We start from the raw sequence: 27,862 nt of genomic DNA on the forward strand, positions 1-27,862 counted from the left end.
CAATGTAAGCACCAGTTTGGGTTGAATTTTGTGAAATTTGTATCCTTTGTTTTCAAAACAGTTGCAGTTTGAAACGTCAGCATCATGTAGCATTATTCAATTTTAGTTTTAAAGACAAAATGACAGTTCCAACTGATTTGGAAAATGTTACATTTTCCAATTTATCACTAAGTTCTGGGATAGATCACTGACTCACCATGAGCCTTAAAAAGTGTGGCAATGTATTATTGATTAAACAAGTAAGTAAATAACTAACCAAATAGCCAACCAATGACACTCACCAATGACCAAGAAGTTTATTTTCCAAATTGCGCTCCCTTAGTCAAAAGAAAGTTCCTTGTATAGATGCAAACTAAAAAGTGGGTAAATTTGGTTTCCACTGCACTTCGAGCAAAATCAAGAGGCAGAGCAGGAGCATCTCCAAGAAAATTCCTAGCATTTATTATTGCAAAGCCCAACAAGGAATATTTGTGGAAAAAACAAATTCCTAAGTGTTCCTAGGTGGGGGTCTTTTACCTCAACTCACAATCTGCCTTTGCTCCATGTCCTTTAATAACTTTGCCTAAAAAAAATCTCAATAAGGCCAATCTTGTAGCGCATGGGGCTGTAGAAATCTCAATGCGTATACTGACCAGTGAAGATAGGCTTGCAGTAGACAGTAGTAGAGAATTCATTAGGGATTTCTCAACCAGCATGAATGATCCATTTCAAAGGCGAATTTGAACAAACCTCTCATCGACATATTGGAAATAAGCAAGGGGCAGAAGGTTAGGGGATCATTCCATCGAAAACACGTTTCTCATGGAAAGCAACAAAAATGTTAGAGCTGGCCCTAGAGGGGAACCCATGGCAACTCTGTCCATTTGGGTGTATATATACACACACACGCACATATATCCCATATTCAACTGCACGAGTTCCCAAGTTCGTAAGTTCAATGAATACATATTCAGAATGTAGTATTATGGCACAGCCGATGGTAAATGCTGAGCTGTTCAAATCCCAGAGGGAAACTTGAAACAACTGTCATAACCTATTTTGCAATTTGTATGTTTTGAGATACAGGCTTTGAATTCAGTAGTAATAAGACCACTGAGTCTCAAGAGGTTTTTATAAAACTAAATTAAACATTTATTAATAAAAGATTGTAAGCACATACATATAATTACAAAATTACTGCTGTAAGAACTACAAAAATCTCCGAATTAATCTGACTCCTAGTTACACCTCTGCTAAGGCAACAGTAAAAAAAGAGATTTAAACAGGCCCCTGGCAAGCACACCCTGGACAGTCAAATTCAAAATGAGTTTCTTTCAGTTCTGGGTCCTTACAGACAGCAGCCTGAGGCTTACAGGCTGGAGGCTTTTAGATCTTAGAATCCCTCCTCCTTTACCCACAGCCTTTTCTTCCTATGTACATATTTTCCTCTTTGAATGCAAATTCTCATTGTATCACTAGGTCTTTTGAAATTTGCCTCTTCTAACAATAGCACCAATTTTATTAGTAAGCTTTGGAAAAAATAAACACATTATTTAGCTTTTTCTGGCTAGGTGTGATATTTCACCCATTCTTTTGAATGGTTTATTTAAAAATGTAAATTGCCCCTTTTGACTGCACCTTGTAACTTTCCTATGTTTACCTAATTACCATTTCAAACCTACTTCTCTTCTATACATCAAAGCCTCTAGTCTTTAATCCAAACCAATTAACACACACATACATGGACACAGACACTACTAAACTCTTATTTTAAAATAATTTCCAATAACATTGTAGACATTATTATATCTTCTTGATAATGGTGGTGCATCTAGATTGCATGACATAGCAAATATCTATGGCTAAAACAAAAACAGAAATACCTGGAAAAACTCAGCAGGTCTGGCAGCATCGGCGGAGAACGATTTCTGTTTTTGTTTTGGATTTCCAGCATCCGCAGTTTTTTTGTAAATATCTATGGCTTCCTTGAGTGGCACACTAGTGAACAGGCTGACAATGTCAAAGGAGCACACGACACTGTATTGCTGTAGATATGCAGATTGCGTAGTCTTCACGAAAGTGAAGGAATCCTTTACTGTGTATGTGAAATACTCAGACCTGGTTGTAGCAACTTGCTCAACCATTTGGCCATTTCCTGTGGTGCAGGACCAGTCGTACATAAGGTACAGCATAATGGGGCATCACTGAGTGTGTCTTGGGCAGCCCGTCCAAATGTAGATGTAGTGAACCATGAGGACAAATCCTTCATATACACCACAAGGCTGCTTGTTACTCTTATGCAAGTCTAACAAATGTTTTTGTAACTTGATTTTCAGCAGGTCTGTGCTTGGAGGCAGGTACAGTGGATACAAATGTGTTCCGTCATTAGGAATAGTGTACATTTTGTCTATATAGTCATGCTTAAGGATGACTATTTCAGTAGTACCTCTGTCCAGCTTGTAAATACGTATGTCTGGGTTGGCCTTGAGGCTTTGCGACACCGTCTGAAATTCATGCTGCATGCGAAAATCAGACAAGTCATTGGGCATCCCGCAATATGCATCAGCAAGGCACATTTTTAAGGACTCGGTGTTTTTATTTGACACTGGGTTGTGACAGGATAGTTGAGAATAAAGAAGTTCAAACTCTAAATACTTCTTCCCATCTGATGTGGGATGTAGGAACACCAAAATTAAAGCCATGCACAAGGACAAATTCCTATGCTACCTGTTTGGCAGCACCGTTAATTGCGCTGCCAAAATGCTTCTGTTTGAATGAGTATACGATGCAGGCATGTTCCAAGTAGGTATTACTTAGGGTGCGGTCATCTATTGATGCAATCTTGCAGCACAAATAGATTAAATCAAAAAGTGAGAGAAACTTGCACACCCCAGACCAAACATAGCGTAGATTATTAATCCTACAGCCAATTTGTTCAATCTCATCCTCCATGAACACTCATTCGAACATGGGACTGTCTCACTTTAGCATTATCAATAACCTTGGAAATGAGCACTGGCACAACCATCCTTAACAAGCACAACTATATTAACAAAATGCACACTATTCTTAATGACAGATCAAAATTTGTATCGAATTTCTCAAAAGCAAGTTACAAATACAATTGTCAGACTTCTGTAAGAGTAACGAGCTGCCTTGTGGGGTATATAATAGTATTTGTCCTCATAGTTCACTAAGTCCACATACGTACAGGCTGCCTGAGACACACAAAAGTGATGACCCTTTACTTATGTATGCTTGGATCCGTAAAACATGAATTTGCCAAATGGGTGAGCAAGCTGCAACAACCAGTTCTGAGCGAGTGTTCCACATACAGTGAAGGGTTCCTTCACTTTCGCGAAGACTATATGCAACCTGCATATCGACAGCAATGCCATGTATATGTGCTTGTGTGACATTGCAAGTCTATTCACTAATTTATCACTCAAGGATGCCACAGGCATTTACACCGCTTTACTACATCATGGCAATCTAAATGCACTGCCATGTTCGGAATATGTATTCACTGAACTTGTGCAGTTGAATTCAGCTTTAATGACACGATATATGCCTAAATAGATAGTGTTGCCATAGGTTCCCCTCTAGGGCCAGTTCTCACAAACATTACTGTTGGTTTCCACAAGAAATGCATTTTCGATGGAATGACCCCCTAACCTTGGTGCGCTTGGTATATTTGAATCTGCAGCTGCATGCAAGAATTTCCTTATACACCTTAATGGGCTCCAATTCACCTTTGAAATGAAGCAAACTCCCTTTCCTCGATGGACTAGTTGAGAAATCGACTAATGGGTTCGCTGTCTACTGCAAGCCTACCTTCACTGGTCAATATACGCATTGTGATTCCTATAGACTCACATGCTACAAGATTGGCCTTATCAGCAATCTCTTAAATAGGGCCCAAGCCATTTGCTCACTGTGCAAGCTTGATGCTGAAACAGAGTGTATCAAAGCTATCCTACGGCATAATGGCTATCCCAATTAGATCATCGCTCATTATGTATTTCACATACTCACGAATGGGCCTAACCTTTGGACCTGAAAAGTGCCCAAACCAAGTGTCTACTATCTCAAAAATTTGATTAACAGGTGAAGCCAGCTGTTTCATGCTGCTACTGTGCAGTAGCAAATAAGGGATGTTTTCCACTAACAGCATGCTGTTGTCAAGCCAAAGAGACATTCTGCCTACCACACAAACGAGTAATGCAGTGTATGAATTTCAGTACCAGTGCGTGGCCAGATATGTAGGCTGCAAGTCCCAACAACAGGTGGATTATCTCAAACAGCACATCCCTCTAGCTATTCAGAATAAGCACAGTACCGACAGTACTCAGCCAACCCGTGCTTGCAAAACTCAAAACAATGTCTAACATTAGGTGTGATAGCGCAAATGGGCAGCATTCATTGAACAATCGCAAGTGTGTTAATTAAGATTAATTGTTCAGCTCTCAATGTATTCACTTACACTTGCTAGAAGCTACATATATTCATATGCTGGGACCTGTCATCTACAGGCCAAAGGAATATATCTAGATATTGTACCTTTCTTGAACAAACAAAAGCATGGGGACCAATAGCTCCCTGTTGTATTCACCATGGCAATGTCCTGACCAATCAAACACAAAATGCCAACCAAACAGCACCTCTTTTCTCAAGCAGTATAAATTGCTGTTCCCTTTGAAATTTGGCAATCTTGCGTCTGTCCTGACAAATGCAAGACAAAAGTCTTCGACAGCATGTCTCTTTCTTCAGCAATATTTCCACTGCCCTTTGTGTAAAGAAGTGCTCCCTGATCGCCCCTGAACAGCCTAACTCTAATTTTAGTATTATGCCTCTTTGTTCCAGGCTCTCCTACCAGTGGAACCAAGACGATTTATTTAATACAATCATTAAGCTTCTGATAAGGATCACAAAATATGTGATCCATGTACAAGAAATGTTCAGGTGTGTGTATGCAACCTTCATCTAGAAACCTATATGGCAGACAATTAGCTGTCATTTTCCTAGTAATCCTTAGGTATGACTATAATCCTATAATCACATGCAGGGCATAAGAAAATATCCCGTAAGGTTTTGTTGATTTAACTGAGTTTAGTTTGACCTGAGGATAAAGACAAGATGCACATTATGTTGGAATAATAAGCAAATTGAATTGCTATTTTTAAATAATATGAAGTAATAGAAACTGAACTATTTAATGTTTATGAATGGGCATTAAAATGTGCATATTACTCATTTGGATGATACACATCACCCAGATCCAGACTGTTGTCTTTGCCCTTTACCTACAGGTTTAGCCTGATGGTTTAGAAAGTAAACGCATTCACATCAGGCAATGACTCAGGTGAAGCATCAGAAAGAACACCAGATTGGAGATCTGGTCTCAGTTGAGTGAGCCCATGTCAATACAACTGACTTCAGTGTCTGGGGCTAGTGAGGGTGGTAACAAACAGGGCTCCAGCTCTCAATCTCAATCATCCAGTGCCTCACTGAAATGCACTTCTGGATTCTGGATGTAGACAGGATTAGGCATCATTATAATTACATGGTCAAACAGCTCACAAACTCTTCTCACTGTCCAAATTCAAATGAAAAATGACCGTTTGGACCCACCAAAGAACGATGATCCCGCATAAAACATCATCTTTGAGAGTTGATGGTTAAGGGGAAAAAACTGATGGGGGTCAAGGAGACAAGAGAAAAGGTGCTCAAATTCAAGAGAATTGATTTAGAACTTCAATAGTTAGTTTCTCACATCAGTGGTCTGACCTATGAGAATTGCTGACTTTGTCAGCCATGGTTCACTTGGTAGCACTCCTGCCTGAGTAAAAACTCCAGAACTTGAACACAAAAACATAGGCTGACACTCTTAAGCAATACTGAGGGCGTGTTGCACTGTCGGAAGCACTGTCTTTTGGAGGAGACGTTAAACCATTAAAACCATTAAACCACCTTTTAGGTAGGTGAAAAGAATTACATGGCACCATTTTGAAGAACAGGCGTTCTTCTAGCCCTGGAGTCTTAGCCAGTAATTATCCCTCAGTCAACATCACAAAGGGCAGATTATCTGGACATTACCACACTGATGTTTGTGGAAGCTTGCTATGTGCAAATTAGCTGCTGTGTTTCCTATGTGACCACACTGGCTACACTTCAAAAGTACTTAATTGGCTATAAAGCGATTTGGGGCATCCCATGGTTGTGAAAGGTTTTTTCTTTATTCATTCATGGGATGTGGGCTTCGCTGGCTGGGCTGAGCCAGCATTTATTGCCCATCCCTAGTTGCCCTTGAGAAGGTGTTGGTGAGCTGCCTTCTTGGACCACTGCAGTCCATGTGGTGTAAGTACACTCACAGTGCTGTTAGGAAGGGAATTCCAGGATTTTGACCCAGCCAAAGTGAAGGAACGGCGATATATTTCCAAGTCAGGATGGTGAGCAGCTTGGTGGGGAACTTCCAGTTGGTGGCATTCCCATCTATCTGCTGGCCTTGTCCTTCTAGATGGTAGGGATCGTGGGTTTGGAAGGTGCTGTCAAAGGAGCCTTGGTGAATTCCTGCAGTGCATCTTGTAGATGGTACACACTGCTGCTACTGTGCATTGGTGATGGAAGGAGCGAATGTTTGTGGATGTGGTGCCAATCAAGTGGGCTGCTTTACCCTGGATGATGTCAAGCTTCTTGAGTGTTGTGGGAGCTGCACCCATCCAGGCAAGTGGGGAGCATTCAATCATATTCCTGACTCGTGCCTTACAGACGCTGGACAGGCTTTGGGAAATTAGGAGGCGAGTTATTCATCGCAGGATTCCTAGCCTCTGACCTGCTCTTGTAGTCACAGTATTTATATGGCTAGTCCAGTTCCGTTTCTGTTCAATGGTAACCCCCAGGATGCTGACAGTGGGGGATTCAGTGATGGCAATGCCATTGAACATCAAGGGGCAATGGTTGGATTCTCTCTTGTTGGAGATGGCCATTGCCTGACACTTGCATAGCACGAATGTTACTTGCCACTTGTCAGTCTAAACCTGGATATTGTCCAGGTCTTACTGCATTTGGACATGGACTGCTTCAGTGTCTGAGGAGTCAGAAATGGTGCTGAACATTGCACAATCATCAGCGAACATCCCCACTTCTGACCTTATGATGGAAGGATGGTCAGTGACAAAACAGCTGAAGACGGTTGGGCTGAGGACACTATCCTGAGGAACTCCTGCAGTGATGTCCTGTAGTTGAGGTGACTGACCTCCAACAACCACAAGCATCTTCCTTTGTGCTAGGTATGACTCCAGTCAGTGGAGAGCTTACCCCCCACCTGCCCCCAACCAGTTCCTATAGACTTCAGTTTTGCTAGGGCTCCTTGATGTCACACTCGGTCAAATGCGGCCTTGATGTCAAGGGCAGTCACTCTAGCCTTACCTCGGGTGTTCAGCTCTTTTGTCCAAGTTTGAACCAGGGCTGTAGTGAGGTCAGGAGCTGAGTGGCTCTGGGGGAACCCAAACTGGGCGTCAGTGAGCAGGTTATTGCTAAGCAAGTGCCGCTTGATAGCATTGTTGATTACTCCTTCCATTACTTTACTGGTGATCGAGAGGAGACTGATGGGGTGGTAATTGGCTGGGTTGAATTTGTCCTACTTTTAGTGTACAAGGCATACCTGGGCAATTTTCCACATAGCCTGGTAGATGCAAATCCTTCTTTTTTATATGAAGCATTAATTTAAAACAACGTACGGTGACGGCAAATATTTGTTGCCTTCTTTCAAGGATCTATAAACAAAATTTCTACCTTAAATTTATTTGATAGTCAAAATCTGAAACAAAGTCTATCCTGACTGCTGATTTTCATGGGCAGAGGAAAGAGCCCATGCAAATTCAGAAAAATTCCAGTAGCTAAAATAACGAATAGAAATGTTCTACAGTGTGTCCCCTAAATATTAGGGCTACTGAAGATAACCTTCAGGTTGTAGAGAGTTAGGCTTCACCTCAGACAACAAAATATGGAAACCAAAAAACCTGAAGTTTAGAAAAAAACCAAAAGTGTAACAACTAGTTTTTGTTGAAAATTCTACAAATAATAATGTGTAAAATCTCACTGTAGACAACAATAGGAATTCCACGTTGTTCTCTTGCTACAAATATCAAATAATAGTTGCCGTTTTAAAGAATGAGATCAATTTTAAAAAGAATTTGTACTGTATTTATATATAGCACTTTATCACAACCTCCAGGGTGCCCCATCATATCTCTAAGGACATCAATGTCCTTCGACCATATGGCACTTCTCAGAGATACCATGTGCTGCAATACTTAGAGCAAGTACTGTAATGAGCTTTATAATGTATACAAGTTATGTTTTCCAGTAGGAAAATGCAAATTTCATTTTCAATCAACTTGCACTGATTAGCCAACACTTAATGCTTTAATGTAGAAGTTGTCACTTTTTCATCAACGTGAAACTCATAAATCCATGAATAAAGATCCAGTATAAAGTAAAATAATAAACCAGGAACTGATTATAAATCCGCACCCTAATCTCAAGGTTCACGTGATTGTAAACCATTTGAGTTTTTACTCTCAATGATGTCATCTGAACCCGTTAAGTAGATTACTACCTTGTAGTTACTCCCAACTATCCATTATTCTATATTTAACTTCACTTCAGTAAGAGTGGTATTTAACAGAAAAAATGTTTCACCAACTCAAAACATGCATCAAAATAAAGCACACTCTATTCAAACAGCTTTAATCTATATTCCTATGGAATAGTTAAATACATATCAGCCTGATGTACCTCTGGAGTAATTTTAAGAAAACTAATTATATTTATCAATATTACAAAGCAATGACATATCAAGCTGTTCCCATGATGTCATTAACTTGGGCAGTTATCAATGTCATTTGCACCCAATTTGACTTGTGTCTTGAAATACAGCCAGAGTCTTTTTGCAACAACAAATTTAGTCATGTGTTATTTTATCTGAAATCTGCAGTAAACAGAATAATCCCATTTCAAAAGGATAGTAAAGTCAGTCAATAATGAACATTGGGGTTCATACGGTTCTATTGAGTCACATGATTCATACTGCAATGACAGGCTTTATTTCAGCGTGCTAAACTGAAGCCCCAGGCTGAATTTTACTGGCCCCCAGGGCAACAGAATTGGAGGCCGAATGGGGTGGGCGGTGTCAGTGGGGAGGCGGTTGGTAAAATGGCAGGGGAACGCTTCTGAACGGAAGCCCGTTGTGGTCCCACTGCAAGCCAATTTTTCCAGAGGCAGTCAGGCAGCAGGGTCGAGAGCACACACTGTGGCAGCAGGCAGGCAAATTAACCGGTAAGAAGCCAACTGACTGCTATTTTGAGGTGCTTTTTAAATTTTACTGGGACACACAGGATCCATAGAGCTGCTGCAGCTTGCCTGCTATTGCTGGTGCCCTCACAGGGAATTGTATAACAACACGTCATTCCAGTGTTATGGAGAAAAGAAAACTGAGGCAGAGAAAGAGAGCATAACTTCTTTTCATGAACTGTGAAACACTGCGAGATAACTTTGAAGTTGTTAGAGAACATCCTGGCAGATGTAGATGGGCTCCCCCATCATTTCACGATGGGGATATTTGTGGAGCCACCTCCTCCAGTGAGTTGTTTAACTGTGCACCACCATTCACGACTGGATGTGGCAGGACTGCAGAGATTAGATCTGAGTTGTATTTGTGGAATCACTTAACTCTGTCTATCACTTACTGCTTATGCTGTCGCTTAGCTCTATCACTTGCTGCTTATGCTGTTCGGCATGCAAGTAATCCTGTGTTGTAGCTTCACCAGGTTGACACCTCATTTTTAGGTATGCCTGGTGCTGCTCCTGGCACTTTTCATTGAACCAGGGTCGATCCCCTGGCTTGGTGGTAATAGTACAGTTGGGAATATGCCAGGCCATGAGGTTAAAAATTGTGGTCAAGTACAATTCCATTGCTGCTGATGGCCCACAGCGCCTCATGTTGCCCTACAACACCTCATGTTGCCCAATCTCGAGTTGCTAGATCTGGTCAAAATCTATCCTATTTAGCATGGTGGTAGTGCCACACAACACGATGGAGGGTATCCTCAACGTGAAGACAGGACTTCATCGTCACTGAACTGTGGCTACAAGAGCAGGTCAGAGGCTAGGAATCCTGCAGTGAGTAACAAACCTCCCGGCTCCCCAAAGCCTGTCCACCATCTACAAGGCACAAGTCAGGAGTGTGATGGAATACTCTCCACTTGCCTGGATGAGTGCAGCTCCAACAACACTCAAGAAGCTTGACACCATCCAGGACAAAGCAGCCCGCTTAATTGGCACCACATCCACAAACATTTACTTCATCCACCACCGACGCACAGTGGCAGCATCATTTACCATCTACAAGATACACAGCAAGAACTCACCAGGCCTCCTTTGACAGCATCTTACAAACCCACAAGGGACAGGGCAGCAGACACATGGGAACACCGCCACCTATAAGTTCCCCTCCAAGCCACCCACCATCATGACTTGGAAATATATTGCCGTTCCTTCAGTGTCACTGGGTTGAAATCCTGGAACTTACTTCCTAACAGCACTGTGGGTGCACCTACACCACATGGACTGCAGCGGTTCAAGGCAGCAGCTCACCACCACCCTCTCAACGGCAATTAGGGATGGGCAATATATGCTGGCCTAGCTAACAACACCCACACATTCCATGAATGAATAAAAAAAAGTGATAAATTGTGTTATGAATTCAAGTTCTCTCCTTTCTTTAAATAAGATTGTTATCCATTCTTTAAAACTACAATTAAAAACTTTTAGTAAAGTTCTGTCACTCAGCAATTGTTAGAACAGTTGATTATTTAAAAGGCTGCAGCCTCATTATAATATTTAAATGGTCAAGCCATCTCCTGGGATCAGGTAGGCAACCCAGTTCTTGCCCTGCTTCTGTTAAACCTGGAAGTTGGCACATTGGAGACGGGTTGCAGTTGGGTTAGAGATCTTTTAAAAAAATTTAACCTCTCACCCAACTCAACCCACTTGTTTTAGGGGTTAAAATTCAGAGTGATTGAGCTTTTGGGCAAGTGTCAGCATGGATGTGTGAAGGATAGGTCATGTCTAACTAATCTTGTCCAATTCTGAGGCGGGTCTAATGATGCTGTTTGTTATGGAGTTTTAGAAGGCATTTGAAAATGTTTATTAAAATTGCAGGTCTCCTATGTCTTTCCTTTTCTAAAGAAAAAAACCCAATATTACTCAATAGCTACAATCTCCCAGTTTGGGCACCAATTTGCACTTTTTCCAATGCTTTTTCACACATAGTATGGGAGCTTGAAATGTGCACTACTTCAAGTCCAGTGTGACCAGGCTATTATACAGGTTTGGTATAACTTCATTACTTTTAAATTCTAATGCTAGAAATAAATTCAAGTGACTGGTTAGCAGTTGAAATTGTGGCTGACCTATGATACTGATTTTAATACTAAGATAAAAGCAAAATACTGCGGATGCTGGAAATCTAGAATAAAAACACCTGGAAAAACTCAGCAGGTCTGACAGCATCTGCGGAGAGGGATACAGTTGACGTTTCGAGTCCGTACTCGAAACGTCAACTGTATCCCTCTCGTCGAAACATCAACTGTATCCCTCTCCGCAGATGCTGTCAGACCTGCTGAGTTTTTCCAGGTGTTTTTGTTTTTGATACTGATTTTAATTATTCACCTTTATCCCTTCATTCCTTTGCTCTTCTATCCCTTTCAATTTCTTTTTCTCTTCCAAAGTGCATCACCTCACATTATCTATGTTAAAGTTCATTTGCCACAACTGCCCAGTCTGCAATTTTTATAAAATAAAGGCAAAATACTGCAGATGCTGGAAATCTGAAGCAAAAACAAGTGCTGGAAAAACTCAACAGGTCATGCAGCATCTGTGGAGAGAGAAATAGAGTTAAGGTTTCGAGTTGAAATGACTCTTCAAGAAGAAACGTTAAGTATAATCATGTGACACTATCACATGAGCTGGGACAGGTCAAAGAACAAAATTATAAATTTTTATTAGGTTTTAAAACATTTCATGAAACCTCATCCCACCCGTGGATGAGGTTTCATGAAAAATATGAAGGCCGCCTGGGCTCTTCGTCTGCCCGCCGACCTTATGGTTGGACGGACAGTTCATTAAATTGAATTAATTAGGTTTTAAATAGCCTTAATAGGCCTTTGACAGTGCGGCAGGCATACAGTCCCGCAGTCGGCTGCGCGCCCACCTAACTGAAAATCTAAATGAAGCGCGGTGACGTCAGGACGCCCGCCCGACATCACCGTGCGTCATTTTATGTGTCGGCGAGTGGGCCCTGCCCCCGCTCACCGACGGGAAAATTCTTCCCTAAGAGTTGCACTGATGTTGCTCAAATGCCAATAATAATGAAAAACAAGAGAAACACACATTTATGGATTTCTATGCAAAATCATACTGGTGCTCATGAACGTACATGTAGCCATTTCAATCCCCCTAATAATGCAATTTTTTTTCAAATTAAGTTAAAACATTAATCAGTTTATAAAATGTCTGTTGATCTTAATATTCTACAGTACTACTGATAAATGCTGCAAACTTCTGTTTCCTGCAATAAATAATAATTTTCACAGCAAAACAACCTCAAAACAAAGGCCATAATTAGTTCCTTTATTGATGTACTCGAAGTCTGTGAGCGACTCACATGATCAGCTAGCAGACAATAAGTAAACCATTAATGCAATGGCACGTGATGTTGTTCTTGGTTAAACAATATATCTATAACTTTTGATATGACTTTTGATCACAGCAAGTTTTTGCTAGAATTTCATAATTTTGTGATTAAATATTTCACAAGTTCTAGCAGGTACCTGTTAAAATATCCAGAAGAGATCCAAAGGAGATCTTCTTTTCAATTTAGAAACACATTTAGAAAGTTGTTTTCTAAAAATTGATAGAGAAAAAACAGGGTTGATAATCAAAGTCAGGGGCAGACCCCAACCCAAAATAATCGTTTTCTCCATTACCTATTCAAAGAATTCTATCAGGTTATTTAAGCATGTCTTAGCCATTCGGAATCCATGCTGACCATTTGTTACATTTTGTGTCACTAGATGCTCTTCTAGCACTGTTTGTATAAATTTCAGTGTGTTTCCTATCATGGACATTAGCCTGACTGGCCTACAGTTCCAAGCTTTATCACATTTTTTGTATATTGGAACAATATTAGCCGTCCACCAGTCCTCTGACATTATCCTCTGTTCTATGGAAATAATAACTAACTTTATAACTAAATAAAATGTAAAGATAGTCGTTTGGTAGTACAGAACTTGAGTATTGCTGTATAAAGAGACATGCTTTCTAAGCTTTTCCTCTTGCTTAGAGAAAGTAAATGGAACAACAATTTATGCTGCATAAGAGTGTGCTGATTGGTAGATGTGAAGCTATGGAGAATGCAATCAGAGTCCACTTGCCAACCAATCAACACACTCTTCTCATGCAGCATAAATTGTTATTCCTTTTACTCTTGCAATCTGTCCTGATGAGTGCAAGATGAAAAACTTAACCAGCATGTCTCTTTTTTCAGCAAAATAAGATATAACTATAAATAGTGCCTCCATAGTTTTCTTCAATGTATATAGGCATTCTACCCTCTTTTAGTTTCATCCTCTTTTAGTTTTGGTAGCTTGTCAATTATTGTCACCGTTTCTATCCTAACAGTATTAGTATTCTTTTTACAAAGCAACATAGACAGCATAAGTGAGCAGGAAAGACTGTGTTCAATGTGGGAAACTGGGCCATTCTGCATTGAAGATGGACAAACTGGAATATTTTCCCTAACAGTGAGTGACTGTTGCTCATTGTGGCTGCACAGCCTGCTGCTGCTGCTCTTCTTCTTCCTCTTCCTACAGCCAAACTAAAGTTTGACACTCATTTTGGCTCCTTTGATTATTGAAAAACAGAATAAAAGTTTTGTGGAAATCCAAACAATGCAATAGCGAGGAGATACCAATGATTTGAATGCTTTACCTTTAAATACTGCTTTTGATTGCCACTTAAAACCAATCCCACCCACAGCACCTTAAAATGGATTTGGAGTTGTCATGACATCATAGAACCAAGGTTTGAATACATTATTGAAGCTCCCATCTTAATAAATCTAAAACTGTGATTTTTTTTACTCTCCTTCCTCATTTCTGCCAGGCAGGGGGAGTTAAAACTTGGTCTCGGCTAAATTTGTTATTCTTAATTGGAACGCCAGTGAGGTGTTTTAATTGGTTACAGACTTAAAAATGTAAAAGAAAAACAGTGAACTGGTGCCAAACATGCATTCAGTATGGACAGCCTGTGCAGTCCAATTAACAGAAGTTTTATAAGTCACGAATACCCAATATCACAGATCGAAGTTCTACACACTCACTGAGCTTGGCAGAATTTTGGTGTAAGCAATAAGAAACAAACTTTGCTTTACTGGAAGCCATGTGAATGCATGCCTTGGAACATTTTTGTTGCTCAAAACAGTATACTGTTTGATAACTTAATAAATTTTATCAAAAGCCTTTGAGTACCCCAAGGGGATTTTTCTCATTCCAATGAAAGATAAATTGAATTGCTTATTTAAACTGCCAGTTTTAAACAAGGGACACCATTAATATTGGCAACCGGAGACAACATTGTTGTGAATACAATCAAATGGAGATGAAAGGTATTTGCTAACAAAATCACACTGATCTGCAAGACCTGTTGCTGTTCAAGACAAACCGTCAGCCAGAAGTAAAAATAAGTAGTCATTGTTTAAATAAATGTTCCATTACAGAGGAAACTAAACAGCAACAGCCTCAGCACTCTTCTCATCATGTAATCATAACACACCATTTGGCACTACTATTAACCTTTTTCTGGAGTACGTGTCAAAATACAAGAAAAGTGGATCCCATCTTTCAAAAAAAGGGGCAGGGGTTGAATTTTCCAATTACGAACCTGAGAGTCTTACCTCAATTGTGGGGAAAGTGATAGGGTTTCATTAATCTTAATTTTAGAAAGGTATCTGACACTGTCCTCAATAATAGACCGATTCAGAAGATGCGTGCCTGTGGGATAGATGGCAATGTAAAAGGCTGAATTGATGCATCGTTGAATAATGATGTGTGGGGTGTGTCAGAGTGGGAACTGGATGACAGGGGAGTCTGTGTTGGGTTTTTTTTTATAAAATTGAAATAGAGAACTGGATATTGTCTATAGCATCTAAGTTTACAAATGACACAACATTGGCCAATAATACTAAGTAACATGCTGTTATACATAGGGATTGGAAAGGGTAGATCAGTGGGTAGGGAGATTGAAAATGGAACTTAACACACAACTGGAAAGTCAGAAAATTAGGTAAAAGAATATGCATGACAAATTATATGGAAATGCACTTAAGGTAACCGAGCAGGAAAGAGATTTGGGGATAAAAGCAGAAAATGCTGGAAATACTCAGCAGACCTGAGAGTCTGTTGCAAGAGAAACAGAGTTAATGGGCTGAACTTTCCCCCACGTTGGGTGGGGGGGGGATGTTGATGGGCGGGCGCGTACAGGCTCGCTTCCAATCGGCACCCCCGATTGGAGGAGCGGCGCCATTTTATGTGGGCGGGCCAACTAAGGCCCACCCAACATGACGTCCGCACAGAAACACTATGCACTCCCTGTGCGGGCGGGAGGGGTATCCCAAAATCGAGAGTGCGCTCTTTTGCGCATGCGCACAAAAGAGCACACTCATCTCCCTGAGGCTAAGTGCAGCCTCAGGGAGATCGGCTACACATGTATAAAAGACAAAATAGAAAAATAAAATTTCCCTTTCATGCCCCCTCATGTGACAATGTCACATGAGTTGGGACATGTCCATAATTTTTACAAAATCTTTATTAAAATTTTTATAAGTCTACATGAAACCTCATCCCGCCCGTGGATGAGGTTTCATGTTTTTTCTAGTTCCTGCCGGGGCTCCTGGCCTGCCCGTCAACCTTAAGGCTGGACGGGCAGGTCCTTTAATTACTTAATTGATCCTGTCAATGGCCTCAATTGGCCATTGACAGGTTGGCGGGTGCGCAGCTGATTTTGCTGCGCTCCTGCCTTCCTGAAAATTTAAATCGGGTACGGTGATGTCCGGAGATCCCCCCGACGTCACTGCGCGTCATTTTATGCATTGGTAAGCGGGCCCCGCCCCCGCTCGCCGACTCGTAAAATTCTGTCAAATGTTTCAGATCAATAATTTTTCATCAGAACCTGGGGGAGATCTAGTGGGTAGCTCATTAACGCCATCAGTTCAGTGTTAATGGGTATTCATGAAAACAAATAAAATGTCGAAATGAGAGAATAAGTGTGACTCTAAGTCTAAAATGATAGATGTTGAAGTTTTATCAAGATCACATCTGTAGTTCTGAATTCAGTTTTGGCCTCAAATTACAGGAAGGATATAAATTATTGCAGAGTACAAAGGATAGTTGTGGGACTTACTCGTGTAATTAGAGGGATGAATTATGAGGAAAGATCATCTACCCTTCAACTCTTTGGTTGAGTGAGACAGGATGTTAGAAGTCTAAGAAGCTGATGATAGATTTGGATCCAGAAAGTTCTGTCAGGCAAAGGATTCAGGGACCGGACTCAAAGTTTAAAGTTAAAGCTGTTAAAAAAAATAGGAAATTTAGGTCAACAGTTTTTAGTACCAGAGTGATAGGACTGTGAAACAGGTCGTCAACATAGGCGTTGAGACAGAAAGCTGTTGCAGGTTTTGAAAGCTGATTGAAATCCTATTGTGTCAGCTTCCTCACCTGAGTCAAGGTAAGTGAGTTCACATCTCACTGTAAACTTTGCACATATTCCAAACTGACACTTTAGTGAAGGAATGCTGCATTGTTAAAGATATAGTGGCAGATTTTTAATTTGCTACCCAGGCATAAATTGGCATTGGAAGTTTTGCAAGCCAGTTATAGAAACTGTCCAATTTTAATTGCCTTGAATTCAATGGCTGGCAAGGTGCAAATACATTCCAGCATCCGCAGTATTTTGCTTTTATCTTATGCAAATACAATCTAGTCTTTCAGATGATGAATTGCAAAACTAAAGTCCTAACCTGCCTAGATAAATTCTATGGCACTATTCAAAAAGCAAAAATTTATCCTCATGTCCTGGCAGATTAACAAGTTATCTGGTCATTATTCATTTGCCATTGTGGAATCTTGTACACAAATTGGTTTCTGTGTTTTCCTGCACCAACACGATACCATTGGCTGTAAAGCACTTTGGGATGCCTTGAGGACATGAAAAGATGCTATTTAAATACAAGTTACTTTCTTGCTTCTTATTAATAAAGTGGATACAAGATTATTAATTCCAGAATCAAAATTTAAAAGAACAAGTAGATATACTTTCATGACCATCGGATGCCCCAAAGCACTTTGCAGCCAATCAAGTACAATTATCATTGTTGTACTGAAAGGAAACACAGCAGCCAACTTGCACACAGAAAAATCCCACATACAACAAAGAAATTACAACCCAGTTGTATAAATAAACATATTGGCCAACTAGGACACCAGAGCGAACTCCCCTACTCTTTTCAAATTGTGCCATAGGTTCTTTTACATCCACCCAGGAGGGATCACAAGGTTTCATTTTAATGTTTCATTCAAACCATGCAGCATTCACAAATGACGGTACTGAAGCATCAGCCAAAATTATATGCCCAAGTTTCTAGGCCAGGACATGTGCCACAAATCTAGACAGTCAACTGCACTGCACTTGTTTGAAGTTTGGCTCAGAGGTGAAATAGTGATTACTCTTGCTGCCACCCCCAACCAAGACGCTGTAGCATTGCTATTAACTGGAGGATGGCCCTCAACTCCACAAAAGGACCATACTCCTTACAGGACTTCATCCAGCAAGACCTCCAAAGCTGTTTCAAGAAAGAAACACTTCTGACTTATACCCTAACAATTTTAACCCCTCTTCAGTAGGGCAACAGGTTTAGGGCAAACAACAGTCTTTTAAGATGTCTGATTGCCAAGACTGAGCTCATCTGTAGCTGTGAGGTCACCAACCAAAATATGTCAAATGCCTGGCCACTCACCATTAATGTTGTAATCTCTTAATATCTGACCAACATCAACACTCAAGTCTAAAGCCATTCTGTTCAGACTCCACTAGAGACTTGGTTCCCTGGCCCATCATTCAATGCTCATTTCGCCGCTTGACCTTTGTGTCCTTCAGGGGTGCAGATAAAATATGATAGTGAGCTGACCTTACATTAGAATGCAATGTCAGCTGACTGTACTGCAGAAGTGTGCAGTGCCCAGAAAATAGCCAACCCACCAGCACACAGTACTGGAATTATACTGGGTTGCAACTCGCAACTAGTGTTGGAAAGAGATGGCCCACAGGAATTAGAAAAAATAAGTCCCACGGTAGTCAGTCCGGGAGTTTACAATAGTTACCCAGAAGTTAGAAGAATTAAAACCTCTTCTAACTTTTTCTGAGTAACTATTGGTGTAACCCTGGTGGGACCATCCGAAGTTTGCGATTTAAACCGCATTTTCAGACGGTTTCCAGTGCAGGGCAATTGTCCAAAGGAAGTGTGCACTTCTGGGCAATTGCCATGCAAATCCTCACCGGGAATATCAGAGAGGGATTCACCAGCACATCTTTGGGGTACCCCCCAAATCCAACGAAGGGGAGCTCGGAGGTTACGGCCCATTGTCAATCCCTTCATCCACTGAATAATTCTTGCTGAACCCAAATAGTGTATAACCTTGGCAATCTGCAAGATCCTAAGCAGCTTCAAACCCACATTCTGTGCATGCCAAACAGCGATGCAGTGCCAGATTTTGAAGTGCAGGAGTTCTAAGAAACTTTTGTTGGCCATATCATTTCGAAATCTACCATTACATTGTTTTCCCATGTATTAATCATTTGAGTCGTCAAACGTTAGTAAAACTATGCCTTGTAAGTAAAAAAACGTCAGTGCCGGGAGGCATTTTATTTCAAGCCATGTGGTATTTTGAATCATTAGTCTTTCACATAGCTAGAATTTCATTATGCAACAGTTTAATTATTTAATTCAAGTCTAATAAAAACACGAATTACAGAAAACTTCACTTACTTCTGACTGGGGGATGGTATATAGAGAGGCCACTGCTTTTCTTGATTTATATTTATAATCTAGACCTACTGGGGATTGTTCATCTGTCGTCTAAAATGTGTTCAAAAGGACGAGCTGATTCTAAAAGTCTTCCACTTCAAGTTTTTACTGTGCACTCTTCCATCATTTAAAAAAAAACTTTTGAAAAAATTACAGAAAACAATTAGTTTAGCTGTAATTTGGTTCATCATAAAGTTGACATTTATGGAACCAAATAATGATTTCTATTCCCCCTTCCACCCCAACCCAACCCTCACAACTTACTTTTGTACTGTGTGCCCTTATTTATAAAACCCACTGGTTCAACCTCAACGGGAGGGATGTGAGGGTTTTAGAAAGGGTGCAAAAAAGATTTATGACAGGCTTTGGTTATGTGAATAGATTGGCGAAGCTGGGGCTGTTCTCCTTGGAGAAGAGGGGGTGAAGAGGAGATTTGTTAGATGTGTTCAAAATCGTGAGGGGTCTGGATAGCGTAAATGGGGAGAAATTGTTACTATTGGCAGAAGGTTGAGAACCCTAAGGTGATGAACAAAAGAACCAGAGGCCACATGAAGGAGAACTTCTTTATGTAACAAGTGGTTTGGAACTGGAATGCACTGCCTCAGCATGTGGTGGAGACAACTTCAATTGCAGTTTTCAAAAGGAAACTGGATAATTATCTGAAGAGAGAAGATTTTAAGGGCTGCAGGAAAAGGGTGGAGGAGTGGGACTAGCAGAATTGCTGTTGCAGAGAACTGACACAAGGGCCAGGATTTTCCATAGCCACCTGCGTCAGGCGTGTTCAGTGGCGTGAGCGGACATGGATTGGCTTCACAACAGCGTGACACCAGTTCGCGATCGTCCGCTCAGCCTGCCGATGGCGGTCCGCATTCTCCACCATCGGACGTCGGGAACCTCATTGTAGCATATCAACATATCATTAATAGGTCAGCCCACTGGAATCGTTTATCCCCTCCCCCCACCCCGCTGGATCATCCGGCCACATCGGCGGGAAAACATGCCGACGTGTTTCACAACAGCACAAAAGCAATAAACACTTGGTGGGCTGCACTTTGCTCGGGGCTTCAAGGTCTGTTTGCCTACCTTGCTTCAGTCAGCACTCGCAGTCATCAGCGCCAGGCTTCACAGACAGGCATCATATCACTTTTAGGGGGGCTCATGGTATGTCTCCACCTACCAGATCAGCCATATGTGGGTGGCTTTTCAATTGCTGCAGGGCCAGGGCCTACTTGGCAAAGGGGGAGGAGTGGCCTTAGGGAAGGGAAGAGGCTGCAGGACGATGACTGTACTGGGGAAGGAGGGTAACCCAGGGTGCGTGTGGGGGCACATGTTGATCTGTGCAAGTGGCCTCAAGATGGTGATGCCTGACGATGCAGTCTCCAGAGGAGATGAGGCCGGACGGACATACCGGATGGGTATGTGTGAGAGAATGGGTGGTGATGTCCCTTGAGCTGACAGTGAGTGAGATGCCGGTGAATGTGTGGATGGGTTTGAATGTGTGATTTGAGAGTGCTGAGATGGTTGCCATACCCTGGCTGCACAGGTGAGATCATTCGTCCTCTATTTGCATTAGATGGCCAACCTCCTCTGTGCAGCAATGACAGTGATCACCACTGCCATCGCTTACCAAGCCAGAGTGGTAATGTTGTTACCCCTCCTGCGGCCAGAGCAGGGGTAGAAGACATCTCAGTGGGCCTCCATGGCGTCCAAAGGGTGCTCGAGGGCTGCAGTCTTCTTGTCTTTTGGGGCTATGTCTTGTTTGCTGCAGTCCTGGGCTGGAAGCACTGAGTGTGACTGTACTTTAAATGTAGTGCCTGGTATAATGAAGCAACGAGGTGATGGCGAGCCCACCCGCCATGGAAACAGCGTGTTTATGTATTATAAATAATGTGGCGGGTTTCGGTCAATATGGCATGAAAACCCGCCATCATAGCCGGCAGGTAAAACGTCACTTTACGTGCCCACTACCCCACTTAGTGCAAATATGGGATGATTCTGCCCAAAGACAAAGTTAATGTGCTGAATAGCCTCCTTCTGTGCTTTAATAGAATCATTCTATGATTCTAATATAGATACATTCAAGGAACTTGATTAATACATGAGAAAGAAAGAAACTGAAGGTTACTTTGATAGTGTGATCAAGAAGGGTGGGGGAAGATTTTAAATGCAAGGAGAGTCATAGTAATGAAAGATGATCCCACTCCCCCATACAGAGTGAGTGCAGTTTATCTGCCTTAATACAGGACTCAGAACCCATGAAACAAAGTGGCAAATCCTTGTTCCTGCTGCACAGCCTTACCCGAACAAACTTTTCCTGTTAGTCACTCATTGCTCTGACGGCTGTATTAGGAGGGAAAGTGAAACAGTCCCATTGAACTATTATTATTCTTCATTAAACAGTCCAGTAAGTTATTATTTTTTTTAAAATGCTTCCGATTAAGGATGCCCAGGAACGTCCTGAATTTGAAACATTGAAAAGTGGCGAGTGAGGTTCATTTTCTTTGCCCTGCTCAACTGACCCCGCACAGTGAAACTTTTTTTTAAACCAATCAGGATGCTTGCAAGAACTTTTGCTGGCCAATCCCAGAGCACATGTAACTTTCAGACCAGAGTGTAAAATTGGAGGGGGAAGAGCGTGCAAAAAATATAAAGACACTGGTTTAAACATTAGGTTAGGTATTCTGAAAAATAATTAACTACTGACGATTGCTCATCTGTAGTTTAAAATGTGTTTAAAAGGCATTTAATAGGTCGAGCTGATTCTAAAATACTTCCACTTCAAGTCTTTGCTGTGCACTCCTCCATTGTTTAAAAAAGTTCTGTCAATATTTTTGAGAAAATTACAGAAAACATTTAGCTTACCTGTGATTCGGTTCAATGTAAAGTTGACATTTATGGAACCAAATAATGATTATCACTCCCCCTTCACTCCAACATTCCCCAAACCACCCAGCCCATCCCCAAACACCCCCCCCCCACCCCCCCCCACTCAACCCACCTCACAACCTTCCCAGCAGTAGAGCAGCAGTATGAGTGAAATTGACCCGATAGACCAGCTTCAAAAAAAAACTGAAGTTTTGATTTTCTTGAAGCCGATCTGTCGGGTCCTAAGCTCAGACTGCTCAGCGTGGGGGACAAAAACTCCATTTAAAACACCAAGCCCAGGTCCCCCTAGCACCCAGGCCCCAGTGTCTGGAACCGTCTGCACCCCCCTCTCCTCTATTACTTCTATTTTTAAGTGTTTACAACAGGAATTAAAACACACAGAGATGGAAAGTTTACAGTGCATGCTGCCTGAATAAAATATAATTCCAAATAAGAAAATTAAAATGACTACAATTAAATTGCTGAGTAGACACTATGGCTTGGGAGTTCAAATGGCTAAACACTTGATTCAGTGAATCTATATTTTACTGTTTCCACGTTACAATGAATTTTTCCAGTATGCCACACGTTTTTATGGGATGCATTCCTTATAAAATCATAAATGCAAACACCAAGACATCACATGGAAGCACTTAAGCTATTTTCATACTTCTGGTATCTTTCTAGTTACATGCATATCTGAGTTCTTAGAAAATGTAATTATGTCACACTACTAGAAGATGTCCTGGAGAGCTTGTAACATTTACAAAGCATTATGATCCAAACCACAAGTACTGAGCTGATATTGTCATCATTTCTCATGAGGTTTTGAACTTTTTGTCATATAGGTTTATAATTATACATATGATTAATAGCCTGCTGTTTTAATCACATTGCCTCTCTTCTCAGCCTCTTTCCCCTTTTGTATCTTTCTGTTGCGTTTCTGCCAGGTTGGCAGTCTGAAGTCTGAATTCCTTTCCTCAAATTTGGGAAGGTAGATTCGTGTGGGCTGACAGGCCACACAGTCAGCAAACAATACAGCTACACTGACAGCCAAGGAGAAGCTTGTGGTTCAGATGCCACCATTTCAGTTAAGAGCAATGCATAGTTAATGTTGGGAGGAAAATTGCAAGTTAAGGACTAAAGGCTGACAATCAGAGTTTCTTACTTCAATTGAACAGAGTTATTAGGTTTTGACCAAATTGCTGCAAAGGTTCCATGGAGAGACTTGCTATTCATCACAAAAGGAAAACAGACCCACTAAATCTTATTTCCCATTAATCAAGGGAATAGTAGCATATTGGTAATGTCATTGGACTAGTGATCCAGAGACATGAGCTCAAATCCCACCACGGCAGCTGGATGAACTAAAATTCAATTAATAAATCTGGAATAAAAAGATAGCCCATCAGAAACTACCAGGTTTTATCTGGTTCACTAATGCCCCTCAGGGGAAGAAAATGTGACATCCTTACCAGGTCAGGCCTACATGTGACTCCAGGCTCACAGTAATGCGGTTGACTCTTACTGGCCTCTGAAAGGGCCTAGCAAGCCACTCAGCTTATCAAGAAAAGTTGAAGAATAAAACCTCATAGACCACTCAGCATCAACCTAGGCATGGAAACAACCCTGCCCAGTTGACCTTGCAAAGTCCTCCTTATCAACATCTAAAGACTTCTGCAAAAATTGGGAGAGCTATCCCACAGATAGTCAAACAACAGCTTGACATAGTCATACTCACCAAATCGTACCTTACAGCCAATGTCCCAGACTCCTCCATCACCATGCCTGGGTATATCATGTCCCACCAGGAGGACAGACCCACCAGAGGTGGCAGCACAGTGGTATACAATCAGGAGGGAGTGACCCTGGCCGTCAACATTTACACCAAACCCCAGGAAGTTTCATGGAATCAGGTCAAACATGGTCAAGGAACCCTCCTGCTGATTGCACATGCTCTCAACTGATGAATCAGCACTTCACCTTGTTGAACACCACTTGGAAGAACCACTGAGGGTAGGCAGCACATAAGGGCACATAATGTAATCTGGGTCTGGGGCTTCATTGTCCATCTCCTATTTGTTGGGTATTGGTTAGGTTCTCATCTACTGATCACAGATGCATCTGTCTATGACTGTATTAGAAGAAGTGATCACTGCACAGTCCTTGTGGAGTCAAAGCCCCATCTTCACAGATGATCCCCTTCACTGTGTTGTTTAGCACTACCACTGTGTCAAGGGGAATTGATTCAGAACAGATCTAGCAGCTCAAAACTGGGCATCCAGTTAAACAATTATCAACACAAACATCCCCATCCTCAATGATGGGTGATCCCAGAAAATCAGTGCAAAAAACTTGCAACCATATTCAGTCAGAAATGCCAAGAGGGTAATCCATTTCAGCCTCCTCCTGAGTTCCCCAGCATCACAGATCTTGAGCCAATTAAATTCATCCTACATGATATCAAGAATAGTTGAAGGCATTGGGTACAGCAAAGGCTATGGGCCCATACAACATCCCAGCTGTTGTACTGGAGACTTCTGCTCCAGGACCAGTCGATCTCGAGCCTAGCATCTACCAGTGTGGAAAACTGCCAAGGTATGTCCTATCCACTAAAAGGAGGACAAATCCAATCCAGCCAATCATCATCCCATCAGTCTAATCTCAACGATCAGAAAGGGCCTAGCAAGCCACTTAGCTGTATCAAGTTGAAGAATAAAACCACTCAGCATCAACCTAGGCACAGAAACAACCCTGCCCAGTTGACCTTGAAAAGTCTTCCTCATAAACATCTAAAGACTTCTGCAAAAATTGGGAGAGCTATCCCACAGGTAGTCAAGCAACAGCCTAACATCAGCAAAGTTATGGAAGGCACCATCAGCAGTGCTATCGAGCAGCACTTACTCAGCAACAACCTATTTATCAATGCTCAGTTTGGGTTCCACCAGGGCTCCTCTATTCCAAACCTCATTACAACCTTGGTCCAAACATGGGCAAAAGTGCTCAATTCCAGAGGTGAGGTGAGAGTGACTGCCCTTAGCATCAAGGCAGCATTTGATCGTGTTGCATCAAGGAGTCCTAGCAAAATTGAAGTCAATGGGAATCAAGGGGAATACTCCCTACCAGTTGAATTTCATACCAGGCACAAAGGAAATGGTTGTGGTGTTGGATGTCAATCATCACTGCAGGCGTTCCTCAGGATACTATCCTAGGCTCAATCATCTTCAGCTGCTTCATCAATTACTTCTTTCCAACAAAAGGTCAGAAAGTGAGGATTGCAATTTCAGTTCCATCTACAACTCCTCAGATATTGAAGCAGTCCGTGCCCACAAGTGGCAAGACCTGGACAACATTCAGGCTTGAGCTAATAAGTGGAAATTAACAGAGGTGCCAGGCAATGACCATCCCCAACAAGACAGAATCTAACCATCTCCCCTTGGCATTCAACAGCATTACCATCATTGAATCCCCCCCCTACCATCAATATCCTGGTGGGCTACAATTGACCAGAAACTTAACTGGACCAGCCATATAAACATTGTGGCTACAAGAGCAGGTCAGAGGCTAGGAATTCTCTGGCAATTAACTCATCTGATTCCACAAAACCTGTCCACCACCTGTAAGGCACAAGTCAGCAGTGTGATATGCAATACTCTCCACTTGCCTGGATGAGTGCAGCTCCAACAACACTCAAGAAGCTCAATGCCATCCAGGACATAGAAGCCACTTGATTGGCACCCTATCCTCCCCCTTAAACATTCACTCCCTCCACTGCACAGAGTGGCAGCAGCGTGAACCACATACAAAATGCACTGCAGCAACTCACCAAGGCTCCTTCAACAGCAGCTTCCAAACCCGCAACCTCAGCCACCAAGAACAAGGACAGCAGGTGCAAGGAAACATCACCATCTGCAAGTTCCCTTCCAAGCCCCACAGCATCCTTGACTTGGGAGTTATATTAACGTTTCTTCACTGTCGCTGGGTCAAAGTCCTGGAGCTTCCTCCCTTACAGCACTGTGGATGCACCTGCACCAAATGGACTGCAATGGTTCATGAAGGCGGCTCGCCACCACCTTCTCAAAGGCAAATAGAGATGGGCAATAGCGCTTACCTCCCATGAATGAATTAAAAACCATTAAAAAATATTAATAGCATACAAGAACCTTCCATGGTCAATGTTATTTCATTCTACCAACAAGGATGGAATCAAAAAACTCCTAAAGTAAAATGGATGAATAAACTGTGGAAGTCATACTAGCCAAACAGCATCTGCTTTTAGTTATCACTCAATGCTATGTAATTAAGAAAACTGAAGTGCTAGACAGTAATTACAGTAACATACAGGGGATTGCAAGACAAAACTCGAAGCAGCCTATAAACATGAAATCTGCTACAGTTCACTTTCAATGTGTCAAGTCATTAAATAAAATGAGCAAGTGTGGAAACTGGGCAGGGGGGCAAGATTGTGCCTGGTTCTTCTGTCAAATGCCTAGTGATACATACTGGGGCCACAATTACAATGTGTGAGATGTTGAATACTGTAGCTCCCAATACCTGGTTCAACAGTGTACCCAAGAATGAGTCACTGTCCTTGGAAATGTAAAGGAAAACTGGGAAGTGGAGAAAGTGGGTGTGGGAGGGGAATGGAGGCAAACAATTTCATATTAGTTTTTAATTTTCTGACAAGCAGATTGAATCAAGGTACAAGATTGACACAATCCATCAAAAGTATTACAGCTGACAATTATGACGAACAAACATGTTAGATTAGGTGGCAGGTAATGCGTTAGCATTTTTCCCCCAGCAGCATTTTCCCAGCTTATACTTAATATACATGAAGATGTGTGCATTCTCGTGCTGCTTTTGATGCTCAGGGAATATCAATTTAAAACCACATGCATCTAACTTTGAAAGTCTCGCATTTCTTGTTTTTCTTCATACAATCCCTCAGCAAAGATATTCCAGTACTTTTATGAAAAAGGTACTCAAGTAAGACCAGTTATGCAAGGCAAATTATGTTGGCTATTGTACAAATTCTCAAGTTTAGAATCACTATATGAAAGCAAATTTGAAATGATTTGATTCATATCATTACAAGTATAAAAGTCACAAATGCACTGTATTCACTATAGGCATGGGTTTTGTTCCTCAGTGAGTTAAAAGATCACAGTCTGTAAGGCCAGAAGGAAAGCACAACATAGTGGCAGGTTATGTGTCTATGCAGTCAATTCTCATTGAGCTCCCAACTGCATTTGGGTAGTCAAAGGAGAGAAATCTGGAGGTTATATTAATTTTGGCCACTCTTGTATTCCCAGTAAACTGGCACAAACATAGGCCTCATAGTATGTCTACCCACCCTTATGAATGGAGAACAATGGAAATAAACAAAATTGCAACATTAATTTGCAATCACTGCTGTCAGTTTGCATCACCAATATTTTTTGTATTTAACAATTAGAAATGTTTTTAAAATTAGTTTTTAACATTTGCAGCTAGATCAATATCCAAACTTGCCTCAGGTGCTGATACTAATCGTTTCAAAATAGTTAAAATTACACACCCCCACTAGAAAGCTCATTTTGTATGTACATAATATCATAACCATTTACATTCACAACTGTGAAGCCATCAAACATCTGACTGCCCATGGTCTGATAACTCAGCAAGTTTATCCAATAAATCATACAAATCAGGAAGGTTCCAGTTCAATTGCAGCTGTGCTGAATTAACCAGGGTGGCAGGGTTTGTAACCATTGGCTTCATCAACCCCAAGCTAGGTTTGGCAGGGGGAAAGGCAGCAGGGTTCTCGCACCTGAT

The 27,862-nt window shown here is 41.5% G+C and overlaps 1 protein-coding gene across 2 annotated transcripts in view; it reads right to left on the reverse strand.

Moving 5' to 3' along the window:
* LOC144685445 (disabled homolog 2-interacting protein-like) overlaps window positions 1–27,862 on the reverse strand; it is a 794,163-nt gene that overhangs the window by 590,123 nt on the left and 176,178 nt on the right. The window contains exon 1 of one of the 2 annotated variants that reach the window (XM_078549953.1): window positions 12,873–12,888. The exons of the other annotated variant lie outside the window; for it this stretch is intronic. The gene's annotated coding sequence lies outside the window, so the exon portion shown is untranslated. Of the gene's footprint in view, window positions 1–12,872; window positions 12,889–27,862 lie in introns of those variants that run through there. 2 annotated transcript variants of the gene reach the window in all.

The sequence above is a fragment of the Cetorhinus maximus genome, chromosome 10 (genome assembly GCF_964194155.1).
Source record: "Cetorhinus maximus chromosome 10, sCetMax3.hap1.1, whole genome shotgun sequence".
NCBI lineage: Eukaryota > Metazoa > Chordata > Chondrichthyes > Lamniformes > Cetorhinidae > Cetorhinus > Cetorhinus maximus.